General features: G+C 33.5%; 1 protein-coding gene across 1 annotated transcript in view; it reads right to left on the bottom strand.

Moving 5' to 3' along the window:
• The window catches only part of LOC132149042 (ras-related protein Rab-5C-like), a 9,615-nt gene extending 5,553 nt beyond the window's left edge, over nt 1-4,062 (bottom strand). The window contains exon 1 of the mRNA XM_059557942.1: nt 3,915-4,062. The gene's annotated coding sequence lies outside the window, so the exon portion shown is untranslated. The remainder of the gene's footprint in view (nt 1-3,914) is intronic.
• Nucleotides 4,063-6,761: the final 2,699 nt, after the last annotated feature.

The following is a 6,761-nucleotide window of genomic DNA, read 5'->3' as shown; positions in this document are numbered from 1 at the left end:
AGCAAAAGCACTCATTCAGCAGACTAGAGAATAATTCTCACATTCTGAAATTCTGATGTTCTGCTTTACTGCTTTTTAACAGGACTTTTAACAAAGAACCAAAGCATCTTATAATTAGATGGACATACTTCATAATTTACCTTGCAGCAATAGTTAAGTAAGTTCACTAATGACATCAGACTCAAGACTCACTGTGAAAAGACGATGGAAAGACCATCATTACTCTCTTCACTGTAACGCCCTTATGCTCAAAGGTGAAGTCACCAAATACCAGATAAAGACAGATGATATTCCACAGAGCGCTGTAATTTCCTGACATGGTATTTTAATCTGCTACTATCAGAACTAGAATTACCTGATTCACACTTCCTGTCATCTTTTCAGTGAGGCCACCTAATCGAAAGATACCTGTGCGTACATGTGTCGACCTGAAAAGCTGTCACCAGCATTCCAATTATTTTGGCTTATTTCCTGTTCATGTGAAATCGCATGATATGCACTGAATACACAGTGCTGTGGTAAACCCAACAAGGACTGTAATAATACGGTCCCTCCCCCATCAAACAGCTCACTGACCCTCTCAGATCGCAACAGTGTGGAAATAGGAAATGCTATCCAGGAAACTGACCAGCTGGAAGGAAATCTCATGCATCACCAACAAAGGACCGCAAGCAGCCTAATCATTAAACACATGTCTGATAAGGTCTGTTAGAGAGGACAGTCTATATCTGCTGTAAGAAGTCATTTCAATTCTGCAGAGCAAACACAGATAACACCACACCCACACCCTGCCTAACTGCTGCTGCAAACTACTGCTTTAGAAAGTTTAAGATTTTATTATCTAATATTTGTATTTTATTTCGGTTTTATTTTTTAAATTAAGGTTATTTTAATAATCTTCTTCTTAGTTTTATTAGCGCCCTATGAAATCAGTTTTATATTGTCCAAAATCCCGTTTTATTTTTTCCAAATTCACTTTTTCTGAATTCCGTTTTTTTTTTTTTTTTAGTTTAGTTTAAATTTTTCTCTGCTCCTTTTTAATGATTTAATTAAATTATATTAATCAAAAAAATCACACCTGATTAATTAAAATCATGAAACATACATTTTCACATCAATTTATTAAAAGTTTAAAAAAAAAATTGTGCTTAGGGCCCAATTAAATGTTTTATTTTTTCTTACCATATTTTTTTATAGTTACCAAATTCAGTTTTAGCATGTCTAATTATTTGAATGCATAAAACAACTTATTCAAATTTTTCTTAAAGTAGTCTTATGAATTTTTACCCCTCAGAAATTCTGTGTTTTGTATTTACATTTTTCAACTGAAGGCATAAAACATTAATTCGATTTATCTTTTAATTATTGAAAGTTAAGCGAACAAATGGGATTTGCTATTAAAATTAAAACCTGAAGAAGAAATGTTGTGTGATTATTCCTTAAATTATGTTTGTTTCATTTTAATAGAAGTAGGCTATGTACATTGTACTGAAAAATAGACTTCAAATAAAACCAAATTTTAAATTGACGGGTTGCTGCGAACACCTTTACAGTTCTGTCTGTGTATATGATGATGCTAGTTTTACTCAAATGCTCATGAAATGACTCTCAGAGCAGTTCTGGAGATGTTGTTCTTAAGTTTATGTCCTCATTTAGAGAGACAGCAGATGCTGAAAACACCACAAGTGTTACCGCGCTTCAGTATATGTTTAATAGACGAAACCGCAATTTGATGTGTAATGTGTAATCTTAAGTTCCATGACGTTACGTGTTAAACTGTGAATTCCATTTTTATTACTGGATTCCGCAATTCCATCCATGTTTTCCACATCGCAGAAATCATAGGGCCCTATTTTAAGTAAACAATAACAACAACACCGAAGCTTACAGAAAACAAAAGTTCTTAAATCTTTTGACTAATTAATTAAGATATTTTCCCGTCATCACGAATACTGGCAGACAGATTTTTCTTTTTTTAATGAATTCTTTCAAGATTGTTTTTAAGTATGATTTCAACTTGGCAAAATTATTTAGCTAAAGATAACAAATACAAAAATTATAATTACAAAAACTATTCCTGTAAATCATATCCTGCAATACTCACTTTGTGAACCTTGTATATGCATGTTAGTGATTTAACACAATGACAGCTTCCTGCAAACCCTGTGTAAAACCCTCAATATAAACATATAGGAGTCATCTGTAACAGCCAAAATACTTGGCAATGGCCATTTCAATCCAATGAGCAAAGAAATTTTAATTTGATTGCTCTAATGGAAGAAATACAAAAACAGCCTTCTTGATGACCTAAAATGCCTCATGCAGTCACAAAGCATGCTGGGAAAAGCCACTTTGCTCTCCGGAGCAGAACTAGGAGATGAAAGTAATATTCTGTTCCTGTTTGCTCACCTGCAGCGTCAGGCGAAACAAGAAAGTGTCACACATTAACATCGGAATGAAGTCTCTTTCTATATTCATTCACATCACATGCTACTTCTGTTAAACATTAGGTATACCCACACACACGAAAACTAACCAAACCACAAATAAGACGCAACACATTATTATATCTCAAAGACAATGGAATTATGAGACTTTAAAACAGTGCTGAAGCAAGGTTTCTGCAGTCATGTGTGCATCAAGTGCCTCTGCTGAACAAAAGTTCACTATGCGCAACAGGACAGGCATTATATAAGATTTCAAATCCTCACCGTATCAAAGGTGAACATTCATTACTGACAAACAAAAGAGGAAAAAAGTAGTACAAGTATGAGCAGGTATACTAATTATAAACTTGTAAGACATGATAAACAGTTAAAAAAAAGCATTTCATTAACAAGAACAGAAAACTTATTCTGCTCAGCTCAAAATACATAATCATTCAAATATAGTTAATAGTTATTACATACACAGAATTAACACACATGCTGTTTTAAATATGAAGTTTTATTAAATAATGCATTGACTATTTATTTATTAATAAAAAATTAATAAACATGGATGCTCAAATATGTGAGCTTCCAGATTTACCATATTTGACATGCTCTTTATAGGTGCAATGATCACTGTTTATATGTGAATAAAAGCATGATTTAAACTTTTATTTTTTTTCACTACACAGTAAATATTGCAGCATTTTTGTGCAATATATAACACAATATTATATATATATATATATATATATATATATATATATATATATATATATATATATATTGAGCTGACATCTGACATACATTGTACATCTGATATACAATGTATGTGCGATCTTCAGTGATGACTCATCCAGCTGACCTGTCAATCAAGCCTCCTCAGGCCACATTATTGACTTCCTCATGAAGTCCTACGTCTTTCACTTCTGATCTGCGCCTTCCACGAGCTCTGAGTCTGACCACAGCTCTCAACTGAACCTGCTTCACTGATAAAAACGGCCTTCGGGAAAGTTTTTGAAGGAGATAAAAAGACATGTAGATGTACGTTTGGAGAAGTATCACCTTGCTGATCGCGATACTATCGGCTCTTTGCGACAGCAGGCAGATGCGTGAGATCACAACGGTCAAATGATTAGCCGTGAAAACAAGGAAGCCCTGCTGCAGATGGTCAAACTTCAGAGCTGCTGCTGCTGCTGCTGATGATGATGATGATCACACACACATATATATATCTGTACACACATCCATACAAGCCTTCTGCATTAAACGGATCTTTCGCCGTAAGATTCATATCTAGAATAAGACCGAGAGGCCCGAGGTATTCCTTCATTACGTCGCCGAGGGGAAGATCCAGAGGAGCGGCTCAGGAGCGTCATGGGCTTCGGCTAACAGTCTTGACAGTTCCGCTGTATCAGTAAACCACGACCAGCTAACAACAATCTATCAATAATCATATCAGTGCCAAAACCAGACAGCGGTTACCTTGAGATATGAGTGCGGCGCTTTTCTCTTTCTGTCAAGTCCCTGGCTGTCAGGCTGAGAGAAAATTCCTCTCCTGCCGCCTCTAGTATCTCCAGTCGACGGGCCTTGGCCTTCACTTCCGCTTTGAGGGACGAACTTCCGTAATACGCGTTCTTCCGAGGAGGAGGGGCTTGTTTGATATTTCTCATCCACCACAAGATTATTATAAATGTAAACTTTTTCTTTAGCCTTTAATCACTTTTTTTTCCCCACACAATTTCCTAATTTTAAGTACGGAAAGATTAAATTTCAAATTAGGGCTACAATTAATTATTTTTCCATGTTTTGAGTACATGGTTTTTAGGTGTCATTACCAAAATGCTTTTTTTTTTTTTTTACTTCTAACTTGTTGTGTTAGGCAGTGATGTTTTTTAGCTAAACCTAAAACTAGTTAAAACACTGCCTGGCAACTAACTAAAATAAGTTTATGTTGATTTACAAAAAAAAATAAAAAAAAATAATAATAATAATAAAAGCTAATTAATGCCAAAGAGAAATAAATTATATATATATATATATATATATATATATATATATATAATTTTAAAGCAAAATTACTGAAACTTAAAAATTTTAATAGAATGTATTAAAAAAATAAAAAAATAAAAATAATAATAATAATAATAAGCCCAAGGCATATCTGACCATTACCATTGCATGACAGTGTTGATTAAGATTTTTTTTTTTTATTTTATGTTATTCTTTCTTTCTTTCTTTCTTTCTTTCTTTGCCCTTTTCGTGTCTGAAAGCAGATTAGTTTTCAATTCTGTTTTACTTTGATAATATAAATAAACAAAACTGACTTTATTAACCACATAAGTCAGTAAAGACATACAGTCATTTATCATATTTCATAATAATAAGGTATTAAAATGCCACATCAAGATCAGAGATTTACATCTGCTCTGTAGACTTGTGCTGGTTAACGGACTGATGTTTTTGTAATAATCTTATCCTGAACACAAGATCAGCTGTGCACGTGCTCAAGGTCATGTACACACCAATAATCACCAAGCTGGGGCGCTGCAGGCTAATTCAATTTTGAGCGGATTATTATTAGGCTATTATTTTTAATTATTATTTCCTCAAAAGATGGATGATTTCTGTCATGTAAAGTACCTATTTAATTTTAACTACACATTTTTAATCAAAAGAAACAGGGAGTATTGATATATTGTGTTTAATTAAACACACGATTTATTTTGTGATTTTGTAAGTTTTAAGAACTGTTTGTTCTTCAAAACCATGGCCATTGAGGGTCAATCATAAGGTCCCACTAGTTAACATTAGTTAATGCAATAACTAACATTAATTATAGCAATACATTTGTTACAGTATATATTAATCTTTATCAGTGTTACTTGAAAAAAAAAATGTCAGCTCATGTACATAAAAAAAACATGTCATGACTTTTTGTCATGTTAACTAATGTAGTTAACCAACGTATTTTAAAAATAAAACATTATTGTAAAGTATTACTTTTGGATCTTAAGTGCTGTTTTTAGATCATTTAAAATTATTAATAACAATTTATTAATAAAAAAAAATTTATATAGCATCCTACACTCTTGTGGTGGTATCTTTGCAAAAGGTACACTTTATTAATTTATTTGCCCATAAGGAGTGCATTTTAATACACTGAAGGTACATGTTAGTACCTAAAGTATACATATAAGTACCTTTTAAAGATTACCACAGCAGTGACAGCTTTTGTTCTGAGTGTAGCCTACCTTAGATGTTTGATGAAACCCCCGGGGTTGAGAAACAATGAAGCAAGGATACCCTAGAACAGTTTTATTATGGATATCTGATGTTCCAATAGGCTACAGCCTTCCTTTATTTAGTTCCCACTCACATATTGCTGTCAAATTAAATCAGGTCTCTTCTACACTGCGTTAGAAGCAACAAATCCTGCTAATTAATTACTGCCCTGCAGTATATGTAGAACGGTTAGTGAGCAATGTGCTTTATGCTACTACTAACCATGCTAAAGATTACTCAGGCACACAGCAACTGTTTTTATCCGAGAAATATTACACATTCAGTATATGAATACAATAATAATCATAAAAAATTATTTCCCCATGGCCAAAAGATTGGCACTCTGATGACAAAATAGGATATTTTAACAACATACTGGCCAAATTCTAGTGCCATCAGCCAATGTTCCAGCTGCATTTCAAATAAATAAAAAACAGCAGAAAAGGTTGCATATAGATATAGAAATAAATATCCTTTATGAAATGTTGACATGAGGCATATATCGGCCTGGGGAGGAGCTGAGAGATAACAGGTTGTTAGTCAGATTATCCCACAACCAAGCAGCATGTGTGGGTAGCCTCCTGCGGCTAATGATGTGTCTGGAGCCCTGATGTAGACAGAAAGAGCGAGATGGTGGGCGTCTAAAGACACATCTCTTCAGAGAAGATCAGTGCAGCATAGCCGCCTCAGTATGTGTGGTTTAAACTAGATTTTTCGACTATGTGTCTTTACTTAGATGTGAGGTTAAGCATATTCTGATGTTGCAGTCTCATCAGCTGAATAATAAAACAACAGTTATCATGTTGATTTTGGATAGATTTACATAATAGTCTCTTCGTGTGGCAGTTTCTTATACATACTGTAATTAAAGGTTAGATTTTTGTGGATATGTTTAATGAAAGAACAAAAGGATAAACATAAATATTTTTCAGTCTGTTTTGCTTATTTTTATCAAGGTTGCCAGTATTAGTTGACGGCACTGTACTGTACTGTATCTCTCTTTTTTTTTTATTAAAAATTAAATTAAATTAAATTTATGCATTATTC

Source organism: Carassius carassius, chromosome 9 (assembly GCF_963082965.1).
Source record: "Carassius carassius chromosome 9, fCarCar2.1, whole genome shotgun sequence".
Lineage (NCBI taxonomy): Eukaryota > Metazoa > Chordata > Actinopteri > Cypriniformes > Cyprinidae > Carassius > Carassius carassius.
This window is presented reverse-complemented; position numbering and strand designations above follow the sequence as displayed.